The 22,037-nt window shown below is 52.1% G+C and overlaps 1 protein-coding gene across 5 annotated transcripts in view; it reads left to right on the forward strand.

Moving 5' to 3' along the window:
- TMEM229B (transmembrane protein 229B) overlaps positions 1–22,037 on the forward strand; it is a 53,738-nt gene that overhangs the window by 27,040 nt on the left and 4,661 nt on the right. The window contains exons 1-2 of one of the 5 annotated variants that reach the window (XM_045288218.1): positions 3,497–3,572; positions 10,732–10,913. The gene's annotated coding sequence lies outside the window, so the exon portion shown is untranslated. Of the gene's footprint in view, positions 1–3,496; positions 3,573–10,215; positions 10,630–10,731; positions 10,918–15,072; positions 15,111–22,037 lie in introns of those variants that run through there. The other 4 variants (XM_045288219.1, XM_045288216.1, XM_045288217.1 and 1 more) reach the window with 4 other exon arrangements.

Here is a 22,037-nt window from a genome sequence, read left to right on the forward strand (position 1 = left end):
TCATCTGCTCCTGTGTGCTCCAATCAGATATGTCCCTCTCCTGGAGCTGCAGTTTCAGTGTAGTCCTTTGAAATAAATTCTTCTGGGGGGAGGGGCAGGCATCCACTTAGTGTTTGGGACTGGGGCCAGCCCCCCAGATCAGTGCTTTCTTTGTGGACATAGCTGTCCCATGAGAGGCTGGGTGCAGGGTCTGCGTTGCTGGAGCTTAAGAGGGCAGGTCGGGGGGCGGGGCTTAGGGGTAGAATTCTGACCTTCCAGGTGGGCTTGATTCCTGGCCAATGCTCCTCATACGCAACCACCTTCCACCTGCCACTGTAGGCTTGTGTGTTGCTATGACGCTGAATCGGTTTCCATGAAGCTTCCAGAACTGAGATGGATTCAGCAGAAAGGCCTGGTGATCGGCTTCCGAAAATCAGCGAATGAAAACCCTGCAGACGGCAGTGGTCCAGTATGCAGCAGATGATGGGGGTGGTGCGGGAGCAGGCAGCGCATGGGGTTCACATCTGTTAGGGGCTAACCCAACAGCAGCAAACACCAAAGGCTCATGGGAGAAGTGTCTTGAGTGCCTGGGGGGTGGGCCTTGTCCAGCTGAGGGCAGGCTGGCCTTTTCCCTGGGCCATTAGACGAAAGAAAAGGACCGTCCAGATTGGGTCAGGTACCACGGCTGCCCCTTCTCTCGGCAAAACAATTCTCATTCCTTAGTCAGTCCCCCAGCTCCCCCTTAGCTCCTTCTAGATCTCTCACTCTCGGAGGACTTTTTCCCACCTGGTAAGTGGATATGGAGCCCCTTCTGGTGTGCCAAGTAGCATCTAGAACAGCGGTTCTCAACCTGTGGATCCTAACCCCTTTGGGGGTCGAATGACCCTTTCACAGGGGTTGTCCGATTCATAACAGTAGCAAAATGACAGTGATGAAGTAGCAATGAAAATCATTTTGGGGAGCTGTATGAAAGGGTCATGGCATGAGGAAGTGGAGACCACTGCTCTAGAACATGGGATGAACAGGGAGGAACCTGTGGTCCAGACAGCCTCCAACACTACATGTTGGTCTTGTTCTTCCCTCCTCACCCCGGAGAAGCACCCCTTGTCTGTGTGTACCTTCTTGTCACTGCAATCCGCTGGCTCTGATGTGACTTTCAAGAGCTAGGTCTTGGTGGGCAGACTAAGCCCCTGGTGGATGTGAGGACGCTGTAGGGGGTAGCTTATATGAGATGTTCTGCCAGTAGAGCCCATTATTATCACCTACAGGTGGCCCGTGCCAGAGGTCTATCAAGCCCTCCTGGGCCAAATCCAGGCTACTCATCTCCCTTCAGGGGTACAGAGCACCTGTAGAGACCGCAGCCCTCCTGCATTCGTTTATTTTGTTTTTAAGCTGTGGCCTTAGGCAAGTCACTTAGCCTCTGCATCTGCCTCTTAGTAAGTCGAGTTGAGTGCCTGCCTCGTGAGCTTGTGGAAGTGGAACGAGGAGATGACCCTGGGAAAGCTGGGTTTGGCTTTCAATGAGCGCTGGTAAATGATTTGGAGGTTTTTAAAATATATATAAATCATGTTATTGGCTCTTACAGCTCTCATCACAATCCATACATCCACTGTATCAAGCATATTTGTACATATGTTGCCATCAGCATTTTCAATACATTTTCTTTCTACTTGAGCCCGTGGTATTAGCCCCTCTTTTTCCCCTCCCACCCTCGTGACCCCTTGATAATTTGTAAATTATTATTATTTTCATATCTTATACTGTCCGCTGTTTCCCTTCACCACGTTTCTGTTGTTCATCCCCCCGGGGTGGGGGTGGGGTTAAACAGTGATCCTTGTGATCGGTTCCCCCTTTTTTCCACTTCTCTCCCCACTTTCCCCTTCCCCTCATGGTATGGCTACTCCCAGGACTGTTCCTGAGGGGGTTATCTGTCCTGGATTCTGTGTGTTGGGAGCTCTTATCTGTACCAGTGTACATGCTCCGGTTTAGCCAGGTTTGTAAGGTAGAACTGGGGTCATGGTAGTGGTGGTGGGGAGCACTCAAGAACAAGAGCAAAGTTGTGTGTTTCATTGGTTCTGTACTGCACCCTGGCTGGCTCATCCCTTCCTTGTGACCCTTCTGTGAAGGGATGTCCAATTGTCTACAGATGGGCTTTTTGGGGGAGTTTTTAATCCCCCAGAGTAGCACCCCTAAGTCTGAGTTCCAGCCAGAGACTCAGGGCCTGGCTTCATTCACCAGGACTCTTCTTCTGACCTCATGGATGTAACACACTCTCCAGACGGGCACTTTCATGGAATGTGGGTGTGTTAGACAGGGTTCTCTGGAGAGATAAAACCAAATTGCTGATAATTTAATATATTTATTTATAAAGATAATTAGATATATAACAAGAAATGAACTGTTAAATCATATACAGATAAATATATAATACAAGAAATAAACAGTTAAATTATAAAGCACTACAAATGGCTCAGTGCAACTCACGTCCGTGAGAGAAAGTTGTGAGAGACTAGCAGTCCTTCAAGTCTAGTCTGCTGCCAGATCTTCCTCTATTTGTAGAGAGAGCTAGGCTGTGTCAGCACAGCAGCCAATCACAAGGCAGGTCACCAACCGCCAGTCCCCAGCTCCAGAGATGTCTTAAAGGGCCCTCAACTTACAGCGACACAGTCCACAGGCTAGGCATCCCACAGGTAGTGTAGCCTTTAAATTGAGGCACAGAACAAGCAAGGCAGCCGCACACACTGGTCCGATGAGCACAGAGCGAGAGACAAGAAAGGGGAGGCTTTCCAAGCCATTTATCTCTGCCCTTCAGTTAATTCCACTTGTGTTTATCAGCCAGGCTGGCACAATAAACTATCTCAGTGAGCTAAATCCCCTTCTCACCACCCAGTCTCACGATGGCAGCCTTGGATAATGAAAACGGAGCTGGAGGGAGGTGAGGGATCCAGAGAAGGACGTCTGTTCAGAAAGAAAGGGGCGCCAAGCACAAGGTAGAGGGGCTCAGCTGTAGCTCTGTGTGCTCGGTGGTCGTCTAGTAACCCTTGGAGTGACTTAGAGCAGTCAGTGCTTTCCAGTGGAGCTCCTTACCATGACAGGCATGCTGTCTAGCTGCACTGTCCAGTCTGGTAGATGGGCCTCACAGGTAACTCTTGAGCACTTGAAATGCAGCTAATGAAACTGAGCAACTGACTTTTAAATTGTCTTTCCATTTAAATAGCCTTATGCGGTTGCCAAGTTGGGTAGTGCCATTCTGGAGTTTATTAGAATATTAATTGTGCACTCCCCAATTTTGGCTCTGCCTGGTCTCCAGGCCATCCATCTTCAAGCGGCCTGTTTGTAGAGGAGAGTTAAGGTACACTAGGCTGCTGACAAGGGTCAGGCCAGGCTTCTCCTCGGCCAGACAAGGAATAGTGACCAAGCCTGGGCAGTGAGACTTGAGTCCCCAGAGCTACAGCCATTCTGCTGAGACTGCTCCCCCTGCTAGGCGGCTGCTCTGTCTTATCCTTGCTCTCCGCCTTTCCTTCCAGGCCTTCTTGCAGCAGCCCAGAGGGATGGCAGGTGGTGCTCAGACAGATGACCCTGGTATCAACCAAGTGTGTGTCCGGCGAAGGAAATCACCTGCATCATCAGGGTTTCTGGGTCACAAATGACAGAAAGACAGGTGGTCTTCTTGCTTGTGAAATGGAAAATCCCAGGCCAGAGACAGTGCTGGAGGGCCTGGTGTAAAGGATTTGCTCTTGTCAATCACACGCAGAGGAAATCTCAGGCCTTCAGATGGAAGATTGATCTCTCCCTTCCTTTGTGAATAGGCTCACTGGGCAAACAACAGCTGTGAAAGACCTGTCCTTCCCCGCCCCTGCCTGCAGGCGGGGGGGGGGGGGGGGGGGGGGGGGGGGGGGGGGGGGGGGGTGTTCACTGAGCAATTGAGCGCTCGCCTTGGCCAGCTGGCCCTGTAGGGACCACCAGGTGACTTTTGTAATGAGGGGCAGAGAGTGTCTAATCCCTTAATTACCCTCCCTGTGACACAAGTCGGGGACCTGTGGCGATGCCCAATCATAACTTTCCTTTGATGGATTTGGGGGTGCAAAGGGACAGCTCACTCCTTATTGTTAAAATTGCGATGTCCATCAGGCAAGGTTCCCAAATGAAAGGCGTTGTCTATGTATTCCTCTCTCGATGCAGTACGCAGCCTTGCCTTTTTGGAAGCAGGTTGGCAGTGCTTTGTTAAGAATAGCAGTCCGCATTTCTAGTGTGGTGCCGCTTGCTTCCCATTAGAGGGAAGCCTCATGGGTTGGCAGTGTGAGGGATGCCCAGATCTTATTTAGGGGGTTTCCTTGTCTCTGGGTTCAGGGTTTGGATTGGTGCCATTGGGACCTGGTCTTAATCTCTTCTTCTCTTGGACGCCTTCCTTCCTCGTTCACCCAGTCAACTTCAGACGTACATCCTCACGGCTCCAAGTGCAGTGTAAAGAGAGTGACTTGGTTGCTGAGACTTTTCTGGTTTCTGCCACACAAACCCTAAGATTGGCTCAGATTGGAGCATGTGCCCATCGTTGAACCAATCACTAAGCCAGCCAGGGGAATGTGACGCTCTGATTGGTTAGCCCTGGGTGGTACAAAGGGTTTATGCTCATCTGCTAGTAGTTGGTGGTTCTAACTTGCCCAGTAGTACCATGGAATAAACATCTGGCAATCTGTTTCTGGAAGATTCCATCCAGGAAAACCCTTCAGAGTAGCTCTACTGTGTAACCCGTAGGGTCACCGTGCGTTGGACTTGCCAGCAGAGAGGTTTTGTTTCTTTGGCCTCATACTGTCCTCTGGACAGGGCATCCACTGCTCCAGAGCCACACTGACTGGAGTTCCTCTGACCTCCTGGCTATTCCTCTACTTGTTTAACCTTGTTCTTACCGCAGGGCCTGGTCCCGTCCTGTCTCCCCTCCGCCTGGAGTGCTTTTCCCCAAAGCTCTTTGCATGGTGTCTTCTCATGTTTTCAGGCCTGTGCCCAAAGGCTTCTCCTTCGAGATGCTGAAGACGGGCTCTGCAGTGCCCAGCTTCTTTCTGTCCCCCACCTGGCTTCCCTTCTTTGAGGCATAATATCAGAAATCAGAAGAGGCACTGCTTGTTCACTCAGGGTCTCGCCCGCCCACCTGCCAGCTCTGTGGGGGCAGTCCCATGGTCTGGTCCACACCGATCTCAGGACCTAGCTAGCCATCGGCAGGCATGCACTCAGTATCTGCGAACACGTGGAATCAGAACAACCAGCAAGCACTTGCTGTGCCGTCCATGCTGACTCCTGGCGACCCACATACGTGCTCCGTGCTCCGTGCTCCATAGGGTTTCCAACGACTGGTTTTGTTTGAAAGTAGATCGCTGGGCCTTTTTCCCCAGGCACTGCTGGGTGGATTCAAACCTTGAGGCCCAATTAGTTTACCATTTGCACCACTCCCGACTTCTAGAATCTCCCCTTCCCCCACACAAACAAACCAGCCACTGCAGGCCTTCCTGGACCAGGTGTCCCTGGTGTTGGGCCAGGCTGGAGGCCGTGGAGGTCAGGGCACTTGGCGTCACACGGTCGGAGCCATTCAGGCTTGTCCTCGGGAAGATCCAATGAGGTCACAAAGAGGCGATGTCCCTGTGGCTCCTGAAAGGTGAGGTGTGGCATCCTGTGGGACATGCCAAGGGCATGGGCAGGGACAAGGAGTGGCAGGGCATATGCCCGGTCACCAGGTGGGTAGGGCTGACAGGTGGAGCTTCACTGGCCTCCTGTGGTCAGGATTCTAGGGCCCTGACTACCTCCTCCCGCTGGGCTCTGCATGGGGCTTCTTGACGAAGGGAGGGGAGGCAGCTCCTTACAGTAACACATGCCTCGCTCTGGGACAGCAGCCAGGCAGCTAATTAGAGAGCCCGGTAGCAGCTGTCCGGTCTCTCAGGCAGCCCGCAGTGGCTCCCCAGTGCCAGGGGGTGGGCAGGGAAGGAAGGACAGTAGAACCCGCCCTCCAAGGTGTGGTGACTGGGCAGTCAGGGTTTGTTCAGAGGGGCACATTGGCAGGGGCATGTAAGGTAGAGCAGCGGGCTAGATAGGGAGGGGGCACAGAGAAGAAGGTGGGGGGGCGGTGAGGTCCCTCCTGGGGAGGCAGCAGGAAGGGGGCCGGCTGTTCTCCAGTCAGTGCAATCTGCATTCAAGTCTGGAGCGAGCTGGACACGGAATGAAGTGGCAGGGCCGAGTAAGTGGGCCGGACACAAGGCTCTCCTCTCTCCCGAGCTTCCCTGATCCCGGCCGGCCCCCAGAGGCTGCCTTGCTTCCTGGGGAGAGCTGACCAGGCAGCCTTCTCGCTGGGGGGGGGTGGAGGGTGGGGGGGCAGGGGCAGGGGGGCTGGATTTGGAAGGCCAATTGCATGAGCGCTGAACGGGAGCTGCTCCTTGAGCGGGACGTGGCAGATGCGCTCGTACCTCAGGGCTGATCTCCCCATAAAGGCTAAGGAAAGGCAGTTGGTGTGGGCCCTGTGGGAGGAACAGGAGGATTCTGACCGCGTAGGAGAAGGGTCCCTGCCGGGTTTCGGAGGCCTCTTCTCTTTACTCTGTGGGCTTTGCGGCGAGGGGAAGGTTAAGGGAGACGGTGAAGGAGAGGGCCACCCTTAATGTGACGGAGTGACAACAGCTGCCACAATGGACTCCACTGCGGGACCAAGAAGATGGCTTGGGTCTGGGCCAGCGTCTTCTCCTGTGGGATCCGAGGAAGCCATGATGCCACGGCAACCACTGGGAAGAATGGGAGGGGTCCGGTCTGAGGTTCCGGAGCCATGAAGATGCGGGGAGAAGATGGGGTTTTCAGATTTCTGTCTGAGAAGCAGAGACTCCGCCTTGCAAGTCCAGCTTCCCCTAAATAAGTAGAGGGGACATAGAGCGAGGGGTGCAGAGGGACTTTCCGGTCAGCAGCACCCGGCTAAACCCCTTTGGGAAACAAATCCCGTGTGCATGAAAACGGGGTGTGCCGTTCCAAAATGCAGGCACACTGTACAAAGAACACAATCGCTGCTTACTAGTCTCTGGCCAGGCTCAGCCCCTTGCCCGTGGAGGAGTGTGTACACCTTTCCAGGACACGTGCAATGCCCTGTTGCTGACCCGGTTGCTCTTGTGTGAGTAGAGGGCATGTCCATTGTATTGCCTGCCCCAAGCCATCCCACCCCACCCCCCTCCTCCTCTCTGTCCCGGTGATGGCACTTGGTGGTGGGAAGAGTAGCCAGAGCAGTCTCCTCACCAGCAGAGGCAGCCCGAGCCCTTGTAGACCAGCATTGACGATGCTTTGTGGAGAGAGCCCTGCCATGATGGTGTTCTAAACATCAGCGAAGGCACGCCAGCCATGCCTAGTTTTGGCTAGCAACACTGGGTCACTCAGTCACCCAGGAATGTCACTGGACCCTTCCCCTTGTTATTTCTTCCATCCGTCCAACAGAAATTCCACAGCCTCAAGGAATTCATGGTGTGGGAGCCACAGACCTACAGGGAGTCGTTTTTGAGATGGGCAGCGTGTTGCAGTTGAAGGAGGCGCATAGTCTTGTGGGAGCGTTGGTGTTTGGTGCTGTTTTCTAGGGTGTGATCGGTATGGGAACCAACTGCCAGAGCTGTTGGGTAGCTGTGAACTGCTAACCTTCCAGCACAGCCAGGTGCTTAGCAGCCGTGCCACCATTGATGGGGCTATCCATGACGGACTCACTGGGAGGCTGTGGGGAGGTATCACCAAGGAGAAAGGCATGAGGGTCTAGAACAGTGGCTCTCAACCTGTGGGTCTCGACCCCTTTGGGGGTCAAACGACCCTTTCACAGGGGTCACCTAATTCATAACAGTAGCAAAATTACAGTTATGAAGTAGCAATGAAAATAATTTTATGGTTGGGGGTCAAGACAACATGAAGGACTGTATTAGAGGATTGTGGCATTAGGAAGGTTGAGAACCACTGGTTTAGAAGGAGGAGTGGGAGTGGGTGGGTGACAGGGGAAGGAGAGAGGACCAAACCTGAAATGGGTGGTGGTCTCAGCTCCTTCAAGCCCTCGGAAGCATCCTGGCCACATGGAGGGCCCCCTGACCGGACAGAAGGGGCTATGTTTACAAAGTAACTGGCTTAAGTAATGGACTAAGGAGATGACCGTGAATGGACAACACGGGCGTGCATGACTTCAGAATGAGGTTTCAATGGGGAGCAGATATCAGGGGCTCAAGGGGGAAGAGAATTCTTTGAAAATGATGATGGCGGCATAGGTGCAAATGTGCTTGACACATTGGAAGAGTGTATGGATTGCTATGTAAGATGTAAGAGCCCCCAATAAAAGTATTTTTAAAAAATGAGGTTTTGATGCAACACAATGAGGGGCAGCCGGAGCCCCAGGAGGAATCTCTGAGGGTCTGGAGCCTGAATGGGGTAGCAGCTCCTGCCTGCCCCGACTCCCTAAACCCCCAGGAGCATCCTGAGATGTGAGAGAGTCTCCCCACACTTCCGTGTTTGAGTTGTTCCGAGGACCCTGTGCATGTTCCTGCTCAGGTGGCTGTGCGCTGTGGCCCCACGCCGACTCTGCAGAACCATGGGATCCCTAGGCTTTCCTCCATTCAGAGCATGCATGCCGCCCAGGGTCTGTTTCCTGACCCTTTGCCTACAAGTCTATTGCTTAACCATGCACCCAAGGGCACCTACCCCACACTCTTACACCCTCAAAATGCAGGTCTGGTTTCAGGCAAACCTCCTGTTCCTTGTAGCCTGGACCTGCACCTGGGAGCTAGGGTGTGTCTGAAGAGGCTGGGGCAGAGGTGAGAGGGGGCTGTGGTGGGGTCAAACTCCCGACAGGCTGTATCCTCCTGGTCTAGTCTCTTCCGGCTCCTGGGAAGAAGTCTTTAGACCAGGCAGTTCCCGGGAGGGAGCCTGTTCCGACAGCTTCCTGGCCAGGGGGCAGCCCCGCCAGCAGCCGGCTTCCAGCGTTGACTGCAGCAACAGAGACAGGCCCCGCTGCTGAGCAGGCAGGATGTGGTCTGTGGATTCCGTTTCTGGTTTAGTTATGCCTGGTGCTGTAGTGGCTGGCCTCAGCCGGCCCGGCCCGGGGAAGGGGAAGTGCCATGGGGGACAGACCTCATTCTCCAGGCACAGGGTGCCTGTTAACCGTCCTTTCTTCAAGGTGCTAGGTACTTGCCATTGTGAACTGTGGCAGTCACTAGGCTGGCTGGGCCCACGGCAGGGGTGCTGTCTGGTCCTGAGGGGTAGGCCGAGTGCAGAGAGAGGAAGCCGGACAGGTCAGGTCAGGTGACTTCTCCAGTCCCTTCCTACCCTCTGCTGGGAGTGCTTCGGAGCAGATGTCCCGATTAAGGCCTGGGCCGCCATGCCTCTCACAGCCCACGGGCCTGGTGAGTTTCCACCCCATCCGTTCTCCATAGCCCCTCACAAGCCACTCCTGCTCAGATTGCCTGGTGGGGGGAGAAAGGAGGGCAGGCTCATGGGGTGGCACCTCAGAGGTCCACCCTGGCCAGCTGTCCGGGTGTGTGGGTGTAATGGTCAGACTGTCCTCAGCGTTAGGGTGGTCAGGGTGTCCTGGCCCCACGTGGTCGGCGCTGCATTCCAATGTTTCCAGGAAGTGGCAGCACCAGCACGTTACACTACAGAAGAACGGGCTCCCCTTCCAACGGTGGTTTCGGGGAGCTTATGAAAGTGATCTGATGGCAGCCTAGGGGTGGAGCCGACCACCCGGTGATTATCAGTTCGTGTCACCGAGTTGTCCAGGGGACAGATGTTGACCGGGCACAGTTTGGCATATTTCCATGCCAAATACGTCACAGTATCAAGCAATGGCAGATGGAGTTACTTGGCGATAAGGATTTGGGGCAAAGGTTACGTTCGCATCAAGGATATGTAGGAATACTTGGGAGAAGGACCCACCTGGTCAGTTTGTTGTCCTGCGGGGGCTTGCGTGTTGTTGTGCTGCTGGGGGTGATGTGGGCAGTGTTTCTTTCAGATGCCAGCAGGGTCACCAAGGAAATGGTGTGGGGACCACGTCTGACCTCCGGCCACTCAAGGGCAAGAAGAATCCAATTCCAAAGAAGGCCACGGCCGATTCCCACAAGACAGGCCAGGCAGGATGTGGCAAACATTTGCACAGATCTTTGACCTTGGTTTAGGGGGGCGGGGGGTGGGTGGAAAAAGACCATTACGTACATGGCCAAGGGCGTTCATTGTAAAGTAAGATGTGTGCCTGCCTGCTGGCTGACATGGATGGCAACAGCCCAGGGCTCCCCAAGAACCCAGTTGTCATAATCATAATAAACGAAAAGCAGCCGAGGTGGGGCCTCTTGCATCAGGAATGGAGGCTTTTCGCTGTGTGGGCTGTGTCTCCGTGTGCGGTCATGCCCGAGTCAGCCCCACGGGGTAAGAGAGATGTCAGCTGTCCTCCTGAGAGCAGGTGCCCCCGCTGCAGGGTGAAGGTGGGAGAGTCATTTGACACGGAATGAGGATGGAGCTGGATTCCAAGATCATACATGTGGCGCAAGAACCCCTCAGGCTTAATCCTGCTTATGAAATGTCCAGGAACCTTATCAGGGCTTCCTGGCCGGGCTGGCCAGACCAGACCAGAGCCAACCTGAGCAAGGAGAGGAGGTGGCAGGCTCACGGGAACAGGTGTGTGGGGTGCCGAGCCCGGAGCTGGGGGCTCTGGTGGTGTTTGTCTCCAGGGCTGGCCTGGTGGAGCTGGCTGATGACGCTCTCGTCTTGTGTTCCCAGGGACACATGACAGCCGCCCCCCCACCAGCCAAGGGTCCGCTGAGTCCTGGGGCCGATGCGTGGCCGCCCTGCTGAGGATGGCACCGGGCTGCAGTCTCACACTGGGCCAAAGGTGAAGCCCGGAGACTCCTGGATGGTGATCCTGATGTCTGTTCTGCGCTGCGCACTCAGGGCTGCGATCAGTGAGTATGTGACCCCACCCAGGGGATCACCATGGTGGGTGCCCCATCCAACGTGGGTTTGAGTTTAGAGAGCACAGTTCCTAGCCTGCTTCCCATCCACAGGGCCTGGCATGGGCTGTGGGTCTGGGACGGGAGGGGGCAGTCTCAGACCACATCACACTTGAGATTTTTTAAACAACTGACAAGGGCTCCAAAAGCAGGCCAGACCCTGACTGGCCGAGGCATGGGAGCCGGCTCTTCAAACCCGCTCGGTGCTCCTCGGGGGGCTCACAGATGCTCTGGGTCTCCAGCGCGCCCTGTGCGGTGGGACTCTTCCTCCCTTTGGATGCCGGACTGCCCACATGTGCCGTAGGCCTCGGAGACCTGTGCAGACCCTCCCGGGCCCTGGGAAGTGAGGGAGAGTTGTGGAGTCTTACCCGGATGAAGCAAATGGTTAAGCGCGTGGCTGCTCACCCAAGGGCTATGGCTCAAACACCCAAGGGGAGCCGTGAAAGAAACGCCTGGTGATCAGCCTCTGAAAGGTTCCAGCTATGGAAGCTCCGTGGAGGGGGCAGCTGTCTCCCAAGACGCGTGGGGACGCCACCAGCTGCACTTGTGTGACCCCCAGGGGGTGAGAACAGCTCCTCTTGCGTCTCCTCCTCTCCTGTCCTCACGTGGCCTTTCTTTCCAGCTGGGGTCTCCGGTTTGTCCTCGATGATGCTTCCAACGCTGGCAGCCAGCAGCTTTCCCAAGCCCTTGAAGCCCATCTGGGCCAAGGGCAGTCATGTCTGCCTGCACAGGGCCAGACAGTCCAGGGTGCGGCTGGGGACGGCAGGAAGGAACAGGGTTCTCTAGGGGTCAGGATGGGACGGGCCTAGTGTGTGTCATCCTGACTGGCTGCACGATTAGGAGTTGTGGACTGGTCCACGAGAGCCCAGGCCTTCAAACTCCTAAAGGGAGTTTTCTGGGGTCGGGGCGGGCAATGATAAGCAGTGATTTCTCGGTTTTAGGGAGATTAGGCTTCGACTCCCAGTCTGGCGTGTCAAACTAAGGACCAGAATCCGTTTCCCACGCAGCCCAGGCTGGCAAAATCACTTTGTTCAGGGAGCGCCTTTCTGAAGTGTGTTCTGGAGTTGATTCGCAGCCGGAACCCTGGAGGAGGGATGAGGAGAGATGTAGAGAGAAGGTGGTGGATCCAGGCTGCCGAGGGACTGAGGAGGTGGAGACCGCTCTCCACCAAACGCCCAGCTTCCCAGAGCTGTTTGCATCCCCCCCTGAACACCGCCCTGCTCTTCCATCCACTTTTGTGATTGTTAACCCATTAAGTTCTCTTTCACTCTGAAGTCGTCCCAACAAAGAAATAACTCTTCCATCACGGGTGTCAAAGTGGTCTCCTGTGGTAGTGGAAATGGGAAGGCGGTCCTTCTTGCTTTGTTGGACACGGAGGTGAAGTCAGAGACAGTCCCGGGGGGTGGGGGGGGGCCCTTCCCCCACGGACTGGTGGACTGTTACACAACCCTTACAACAGTGAGCTCATGGTTTGAGGAGTGACTGTGAGCCAGGCAGCACGCAGCAAGGACACTGATGACAGCTTGACACAAGATTATGACCCAAGACTATGAGTGTGAGGAAGGGATGGTACCAGCCTGGGGGAGTTAGAAGTGGATTTCTTTCTAAGATGCATTGGTTAACTTCTTTTGAATGAAATTTAATTTGGACAGTAACATAACACACGTATAAAATGAGAAGGGGTTTTCTTTTTGGGGGGGGCGGGGTTGATTTCTGTATGTTTAAATTTCAGCCATGAGAACATGCTACTTTTTTTTTTTTTTTAGAAAAACAATTTTTTGTTTTGGAATAATTCAAAACTTAAAGAAAGTTGCAAACATATCACAGAAAGTTATCATCGACCCCTTCCCTTCTCCCTATAAGACAGAGTAGAACAGCCTGTGGAGTTTGCAAAGCTCTAAATAAGGAAGCAGACAGCCACACCGTGTCCCCACTGAGCGGCTGGTGGGTTTGAACACCAGGCTTTTGCGGCATCACCAGGCCTCCTTGCCTTTCACTCGGCTTCTCCTCACTTAACCATAGACGCATGGGAAAAATCAGGTTACTTTTTAAACAGTTTTATTGGCACTTAACCCACAAATCACACCATTCAATAGTCCAGTCACAATAAGAAGAGTTGTACAATCATGACCACAATCAGTTTTAGAACATCTTCTCCCCAACCCCATGGTTCAGTCACTTTTAAACTGAGTTGTGTAATCACCAGCAATTCTAAAGAGGGTTCCCTCCCCTCTCCCACATATACTGCTTGTTCCCCACCCCCTCACGCTCCATATCTCTCACCCCCCACCCCTTCCTCCACTATAAACCCTTGCCTCAGTTACAGTAAAAAGCAGAAAAAATAAAGTGGTAAGGATAAAATAGTAATAATACAGAGATAAAAATACAAATAGTGGGTAGGAAACAAAAGACTACCATGAAGACTTAAGAGGCCAGGAAAGAAATGTTTGTCAAGGAACAAGCAAGAGATACCGCATCTAGAAGAATCTCGTGGGATCTGCCAGCGGCTTCATCAGGCTAGGCTCCCTGCAGATGGGTTGGGGCTCCCGCTGTGCTCCCTAGTCTTCTGAAAATGGGGTGTTCTCATTTCAGGCTCTGATGTTTTTCTCTTTGTCATGTTTGAATTTTGTTATTATTGTCTTTGGATCACACAAGCCGGTGTGGTTCTTCCATGTGGACTGAGTGGACTCCTCGCTTAGATGCTGCAGTACGTGCTACTTTTGTAATTTAAAAAAAAGTTAAAGAACTTTTTCAATGCTACAATTAAAAACTATAAAAAGCCGTACTTCCTAGGAAAGAGGAGAGGGAAAAGCCTGAGCTGCCTAGCTGTTACGTCTGCCCTGAGCCACGTTCAAGGTCTTGGCTTCTCTGGGCCATTCGTGTATTTCTTCATGTATTCCACAGAGCTTAGGTATTATTATCAGGCACCGTTCTAGGCACAGGTGATCCAATAGGCAACAGTACAAAGTCCCTGTCCTCATGGACCTTTTATTCTAATGGGCGTGGGGGACAGGGAGTAAGTAAGTCCTGAGATCTCAGATAGTGATAAAGACAATAAAAGTGTGTGTGACAATAAAAGTGATAAAGACATGTGTGTGACGGGAGGCTCTGTTGGATCAGAGAAGTCCTCGGGGAGGCAGCCACCAGCAGGTCTAGGGAGACCTTTCATGGCGAGACAGGCTGCCTAAGCTGTGGGCCCCACCTCCAAGGTGCCCTTTGCTTCTTGGACCCTGGTAGACCCAGTGCTGACTCTCTTCCCCAAGTCAGACACTGGGCTTTGCTAAGTATCCAAGGCCCCTATGATCTGCCTCTCCACCTGCCACTGTGTGGGGAACATTCTGACATTCAGGCTGCTGCTGCCAAGCAGATGGCTCCTCTGGGCAGCCTGCACACTGGCCAATGCTCTTGGCTGGCGTTTCTGTGCGTGGACGGGGCCATCTGAGAGTCCCAGCGTCACTGGAAGCAGGCTGGCCATCAGGCTCTGGGGTTTTGTGCTGAGGGGTCATTGAATGACATAGGCCTTGAGCCACCAGCTGGTGGCTGCTTCCCTGCTCCTGGAAGGGTCAGCTTTGACCTTGGAGGACTTTCATGTGGATTCCGCCTCAACTTGGCTCGGTGCCTTCGTGGCTCCGTCACCCAGTTCCGAGCTTCACTGGCAATCCACCTGGCGATGCGTTCTTTTCCATGCCGCCTCTCCTCTCCACCCACTGCCTGGCCTTCCAGAAGCCCAAACTCGGGAATCAGTGGTGCCTTCTGAGGAGCCTGCAGCCAGGCTGGGTGGGGTGCTGGTTGGGAGTGAAGGCTCTGGAACTCTGGAACCAGACTTGCTCGGTTTGAATCCCAGCTCTGCCCTTCGAAAGCTGCCAGAATTTAGGCTGAGGCTTTCGCCTCGCTGAGGGTGATCTGAGTTGGCAGATGAGCGAAGAGCTGAGAAGAGCACTTACTGGGCCTGGGAGGTGTGCAGGGAAGGCACAACCCAGACCTGAGGGGGTCACAGACGCAGGGGCCTTCCTGGACTGGAGCCGCCAGCGGCCATGGCTGCCGGTTCCCTCTGGCCCTGAAGCGAGAGCCCACGTTGCCCTCCCTCCAGACTCGGTCACTGCAGGGGAAGTTGAAGACGGCTTCAGACCTTGCCTCCTGCACCCGGAGGTGAGAACAGTGGTCCTCCCCTGGTGGATGCCCCTCCCCTCCCACCCAGGGCACTGGACTCAGGACCCCTTCCCTGCCTAGTGTCTCCTGCTGTGCAGGGAATGTGGTAATGTGGATGTCGGGAGTGGGGGGCTGGGGAGTGAAAGATGGCAAGTGACCTTCATGAGACAGGCAGGCTTGGCTTCTCAGAAGGAGAGGCCCAGCTTTCTGGCCAAGGGCTCTCCCGTTTGGACATTTCTCAGGGTGCTTTCTTGTGGCACCTTCCCTTCCTGCCGCTGCCCTTTTGACAAACCAAGGTGACTCTCTGGGTTGGCCTCCAATCTGTCCTGAGTTTCCCTCTCTTCACCCCTCCCACCCGCTGGCTCTGACGTCTCTCAGCCACCTGTGGGGCCAGCACAGGGGACATTTCTCAGGTGCTCTCCCCCTGCCCCCCCCATCACCTGTCCCTTTGGAGAGGCAGTAGTTCCCAACTCTGACAAGTCACCCAAGTGCAGGCCCTTCGCTGGGACTGTGCGTTCCCTGACCCCTCTCATCAACAAGCGGAAGGGCTCTTGTCTTTGAGTGCTGTTTTTCCCCCGAAATCCTGCTTGTGAAACCAGCCACTGAGGGACCTTCCCTGGACCACACCCCTCGGAATGGCTGGGTTTGCCACCAGGAGAGAGAGCCCTAGGTCCTGAGAGCTCCTGGCTTTTCCTGCTGTAGCCTTCCCGGGCCCAGCAAGGAGGTATGGGAAGGGTCTTGAGCAGAGGGGTCAGGTCAGTGGTGGCGGGGGCGGGGGCGGGGGTGGGGGGTGGTGGTGGTAGGCTTGGGCAGGGACCAGGGTGTTGTCGGATGGGTGAGCCTGCTCTAGCTCAAGGTAAGCATGACTTTTTGTGAATTAGAAATGGGTTTGGGGACTGGGGGAGAAAGATGGGGCATTTTACTCCCGTAAAATGTTACAGTCTCAGAAACTAACAGGGGCCGGTTCTACCCTGTGCCACGGGGCCCTATGAGTTAGGATCAGGCCGATGGCAGTGAGTTTGGGGGCGAAGGAGTTCTGAAAGCCCAGCCGTCCCATGCTCACCTCTCCTCTTCGCATCTCTCCCACCACAGTGTCATCGGCTACCTCCTGACCCCGCTGTCCCCTAGTCTCGCCTGGGTTCATGCCATCCTCTGCCCACAGCCACGTCTTTTTCCATCCTCTCTGTTAGGCCTGCCCGGGCCAGCCGTCAGACACGGTGCCTATCCTCCTCACCTGCCTGGGTTCTTCCTGCTGCTCAGAAATGGCCGGGGGGCCTCGGGCAACCCCTCTTCTCATAGTTCGCAGGTTCCTGTCTCCAGTTGGCAGCTACTCCTTCTGTTTCCTGTCTGCGAAGCCACCAGCAGACGGGGGTGGGTCCCCGGGTTGTTACCGGTTGACTGGACGGTGGGTTCTTGTGTGTTTTTGAGAAAGAGGAGATCAGAGGCCAGGCAAGCAGGGTTTCTAACTCTGTAGGTGTGCCCCAGGCACACCTGAAAAAGAACTAGAAGAATCAAAACCAAATTCCCAGGGGCCCGCCCAAAGTAAACCAAACATGAGGAGACCGTATTTAGGTACCGTGGCTGCTGCTGCAGGCCAGCACCACTGACAGGCTGGCCCTCTCGGGATGAGGGTGCAGAATTCAGAGGGCCTGAGTTGGGGCAGGTTGGCCTCCAGATCACCCCAGAGCTGTCCACTGCTCCCTTGTGGGTTTCCTTGGTGGTATACCCCCGCCTCCCCCCTTTTAATCAAGTGTAAGACTGTGCTAGGGACACATACCCTCTCCACTTGTTTCTCTGCCTGCTGGCCCTGAGCCCCCTCACCTGCGATGAAGCCCCCCTCCGCCCCGCAGAAGCTCACTCTCCAGCTGCGCCACCTTTCGCCCACAGGCTGTGTGGAATTAGGGTCTTCACTGGGTTTCTTGGCTCACAGGTTGTTGATCCAAGTGGGTGAGGCTGGGGACACTGCCTCAGGTAGGAGGTGGCGCTTCAAGTGGCAGGGGCTAGCCAGGAAGCCGCACTCCACCTCCGGAGCCCTTGCCGGCTTCTCGATTAGTGCAAGTATTCACTTCTTTAGCCTCAAAACAATAGCCCTGGGAGGCAGCTGCTCTTAGGAGTTGCCCAGTTTACCTAGAAGGAAACGGAGGCACAAAGGAGTCCAGTAACGTGCCCTGGATTCCACGGGTGAAAAGGATCAGGCAGCGTTCAAACCCAGGCAGGTGGTAGGTCGGCCCCTGCGCTGCACCGCCTCACCGTGCTGAAAGGTAGGCACCACGATTGGTTGTGGAGGATGGGACGGCTCAGAAGGGCCTCACCCGCTTTTATTTCGTGGGACTTTGGGTTTCCATAGGTTCACTTGTTAGGCCAATGTGTTGAGCCTCTTCTGTATACAGAGGACAGCGCTGATTAATACGGATTTTTTTCCACGAATGTTTCAAGATATTTCTCTATAAGTTATGGATACTTGTTGGGGACAGTGTGGAGTGTACAGAAAAGAATAAAGGATAAGGGAGGAAATATGAAACTCTATGATGATTGTTACTATTTTGGAGGGTGGGTATATTTTCATATACATATGTTTTTGCCAATTCATATGAAATATACGCTTCCAATACTGCTTTTATCTCTCGTCGTTGTATTGAACAAACTCTCATGAGTGGCCACTTGTGTAGGCCTGCAGATACAGTCTGGCAAAGCGGAGTGCCAACCATCCTCCCAGAGGAGGGGATGTGGGGCAGAACTCACGAGGCGGGGCAGCTCTACGGTTGCTGTTTGGCCAAGCCTTCACAGAGGAGGTGGCATGAGCTGGACCTGGAAGGAGGATTGTGGGTTTGTAGGAAGCAGTCACAGGTGGGAAGGGCACCCGAGGGAGCAAAAATAGCAGTGTAACATTTGGAGATGGGACCTGAGGCAGAGGTGGTCTGGGAAGGGCTTTGCCAATCACTTCAAGAGCAGCTTTTTGTTTTTTTTCTTTCACCCTATGTCTATCTATATAAGACAGGCAGGACAAACAATCCCGAGGAGAAAACAATGGGACCGGCAGTTGAAGAGGGGGCAAGGAGGGGAGCGGCGAGCCAATAAACTCAGGGACAAGGGAACAACAAAAGATCTAAAATTGATGGCAAGGAGGGCGTAGAATGCCTGGTGGGGTTTGATCAAGTGCAAAGTATCCGAGAGGAATTACTGAGAGCAGAATGGTGGGTGAGCATGATAGTGGGACAGGAGGAAGGTGAAAGGAAATAGAGGAAAGAAGTAGGAGGCAAAAGCTATTTATAGAGCTAAAGCTATAGGCATGTATATATGTAAATATATTAATTTATAATAAAAGGGATAAAGGCCAACGTACATATATTTATATATGTTAAGTATTAAGATAGCAGACAGACTTGGGGCTTCTACTCAAGGCCTCCCTAAACACAACACTTTATTCTAATAACCTGGCACTCTTTGATCTCACCTTCGAGACATGATGACTGGAGACGAAATGGGTGCGTAAGCAACTGTGGTGAAGAAAACAGATGGTGCTGGCTATCAAAAGATATAGCATCTGGGGTCTTAAAAGACTTGAAGTTAAACAAGCAGCCATTTAGCAGGGAAGCAAATAAGCCCACATGGAAGAAGCACACTAGCCTGTGTGATCATGAGGTGTCAGGTATTACGTATCAAAAGTTCCCAAATAAACAATTATATTAATGCGAAAGAGGTGGGTTGGCGTGGAGACCCAAAGTCCACCTGTAGACAATTGGACATCCCCCCGCAGAAGGGTTACAAGGAAGGGACGATTAACCAGGGTGCAGTATAGTACCGATGAAACACACATCATTCCTCCGGTACCTGAATGCTTCCCCCCCACCCCACTACCATGACCCAGTTCTACTTTATAAACTTGGCTAGACCAGAGTGCACACATAAGTACAGATTAGGCTCTGGACACCTGGAATTCAGGATATATAAACCCCTTAGGAACAGTAGTCAGAGTCGCGATATCATGAGGGTAGGGGAATGATGGGGTGTGGGTTGGGGAAGGGGGAGAAAGGGGAAACCCATCACAAGGTTGAATATGTAGCCCCCCACCCCCAGGGGGACGAATAACAGAAAGGTGGGTGAAGGGAGACAACAGACAGTATAAGCAATGAAAGAACAATAATAATATATAATTGATCAAGGTTTCACGAGGGTGGGAGGGTCGGGGAGGGAGGGGGAAAAGAGGAGCTGATACCAAGGGCTCAAGTAGAAAGAAAATGCTTTAGAAATGTTTATGGCAACATATGTGCAAGTGTGCTTAATACAATTGAATGATGGATTGTTATAATATTTGTAAGAGCCCCCTGATAAAATGATTGTTTAAATTTTTTTTAAAAAGAAGTATTGGTACTACCAAAAACACAGCTCCAGGAATTAACGAAATACCAATTGAAATATTTCAACAAGCTGATGAAGCCCTGGAAGCACTGACTTGTCTATGCCAGGAAATTTAGAAACAGCTCCTTGGCCAACCAGATAGCGATCTGGAAGTAACCCCTATATGTGACCCAACAAATGTGGGAATTTTCAAACTATCATATGCAAATAAATTTTTGCTTAAGATAATTCAACATCGGATGCAGCAGTACATCAGTAGGGACCTACCAGAAATTCAAGCTGGATCCAGAAGTGTGGCATGAGAGATATCATTTCTGATGTCAGGTAGATCTTGGCTGAAAGTAGAGACGGCCAGAAATATGTTTGCTTGTGTTTTATTGACTGTGCAAAGGCATCTGACTATGTGGATCATAACAAACTCTGGATAGCAGTGAGCACACTTCATTGTGCTCACGAGGAGCCTGTGCATAGACCAAGAGCAGCCCTACGGACAGAACGAGGGAGTACTGCACAGATTAAAAGGAAAGACGGGCACCAGGGTTGTATCCTCTTGTCATACTCACTCAATCTGTATGTTGAGCAAATAATCCTAGCAGCTGGACTATATGAAGAAGACTGTGGTATTAAGATTGGAGGGAGGCTTATTAACAACTTGTAATGTGCAGATAATACAACCGTGCTCACTAAAATTGAGGAGGACTTGAAGCACCGACTAATGGAAATCAAGGATTTCAGCCTTGAATGAATTGCAGCTCAACATAAAGAAAGCCAGAATTCTCACAACTGGACCAATAGTCAACATCACACTAAATGGAAAAAGACCAAAGTTGTCGGAATTGCATTTCGCTTGGATCCAGTCACACTCCTGGAAGCAGCAGTGAAGAAATCAAAGCAGCCTGGGTGCCTACTTAACTCCAACTCCAACTCAAGGAGAGTTAGTTCTGATAATATGGGCCTGCTAGATACTCACCTTCATGAAATGATCATTGAAGATAAGGGGGCTTCAGCAAAGTGTGGTGAAGAAAGTTGTAGTTGTTATATAATCTCATATCAACTTGCGCATATTGAGTGAAGGGGTGGGGTTTAGCTTGTCAATCAGGTGGTAGCTTGATTGGAGGGCTACCAAGATAAATGGCTTTCTGGAGGCTTCCCATCCTGGAAATGCTTCCACCGCCACTAGATCCACAAGTCTTTGCACTCACTGCCCTGTGATTTTCCTGCATTCTGCATCATTGCATGTGCTGCATGAGTCTAAAGAAGGATTTATGGACTAGTATTGGACTTATGGATTAATATTGGTCTTATGGACTTGATCTGGACTTAACTGGGATGTTTTCTTAATATAAAATTACTCTTTGATGTAAAACTCCTACTTCTACATTCACGAGTGTCACTGGATTTGTTTCTCTAGTCTACCCTACAAAATACTAAAGTAGATGGTATCTGGCTTTCAATTAGAATAGTGTCTGGCATTTTAAAGGCTTGTTTTCAAACAAGCAGTCATCTAAGCAAGGAATCAACTAAGTCCACACGGAAGAAGCACACCAGCTTGTGTGATCCAAAGATGACAATTACAAAATTCTAATAATGCGAAGGAAAACAGCACAGAGCTAAAATTATGAACACCCAATTTGTAGAAAGAGGACAGTAGGAGCCCCAAACCCACCTGCAAAGTATCTACTCAGACTGAGCCGCTGGCAGATCCCCTCTAGGCACAGGCAAGAGTCTCAAACAGCCTTACAATCAGGCACAGACCATTGTAATCTTGATTGTGCTGGAGCAAGATTACAACGGCCAGTTGACCCTCTATAGACCCGACCTGAGACCCGACTCTGGGTGCAAGTATCTCTTACTTGTTCCATTACAGAAAATTGTTCCCTGGCTTTTTAAAATGTTGATGGGGTCTTTTCTTTCTTACTCCTTATTTGTATTTTGGTCTTTAATTATTATTTTTATACTTACCACCTTATTGCGATTTTGCTTTTTATTGTTTGTGTGTGTTTCCCCGCTTGTGAAGCACAGGAAGAGTGGATGCATAGTGATCATTGACATGAGTTTGTAGGTGGTGCAGGGGTGGGGGGTGGGTCATAGGGAGGAAAGGGGGATTTCAGGAATAAAGAATGAAGGCAGGAGTTGGGAGGGAGCACTAGAACTGATTGTGATTGCACAACTAATTCTAAAGGCAATTTAACCATAGGGGGAGCAGTATTCTAAAATTGATGTGTTAATGCTTCTCCTTGATAAGACTGAATGATTGAATTGTATGATATGTAAAGTATGTGCCAATAAACTGTATTAAAAGAAATCAAACCAAGTATTTATTGCCTCGGAGAAGTCTGCATAAGACTTTTTAAAAAGTGTTGAAGAGCAAGGATCACTTAGAAGACTAAGCTGAATACCTAAGCCATGGTATTTTCAATCCTCTTACATGCATGTGAAAATTGGACAATGAATATGGAAGACCATAAAGAATGGACACATTTGAATTATGGTGTGGGTGAAGACTATTGAATATTCCCTGGACTGCTAGGAGACTGAAAAATCTGTCTTGGAAGGAGTACAGCCAGA

Source organism: Echinops telfairi, unplaced genomic scaffold (assembly GCF_000313985.2).
Source record: "Echinops telfairi isolate 266 unplaced genomic scaffold, ASM31398v2 ScPeMD7_18;HRSCAF=68, whole genome shotgun sequence".
Lineage (NCBI taxonomy): Eukaryota > Metazoa > Chordata > Mammalia > Afrosoricida > Tenrecidae > Echinops > Echinops telfairi.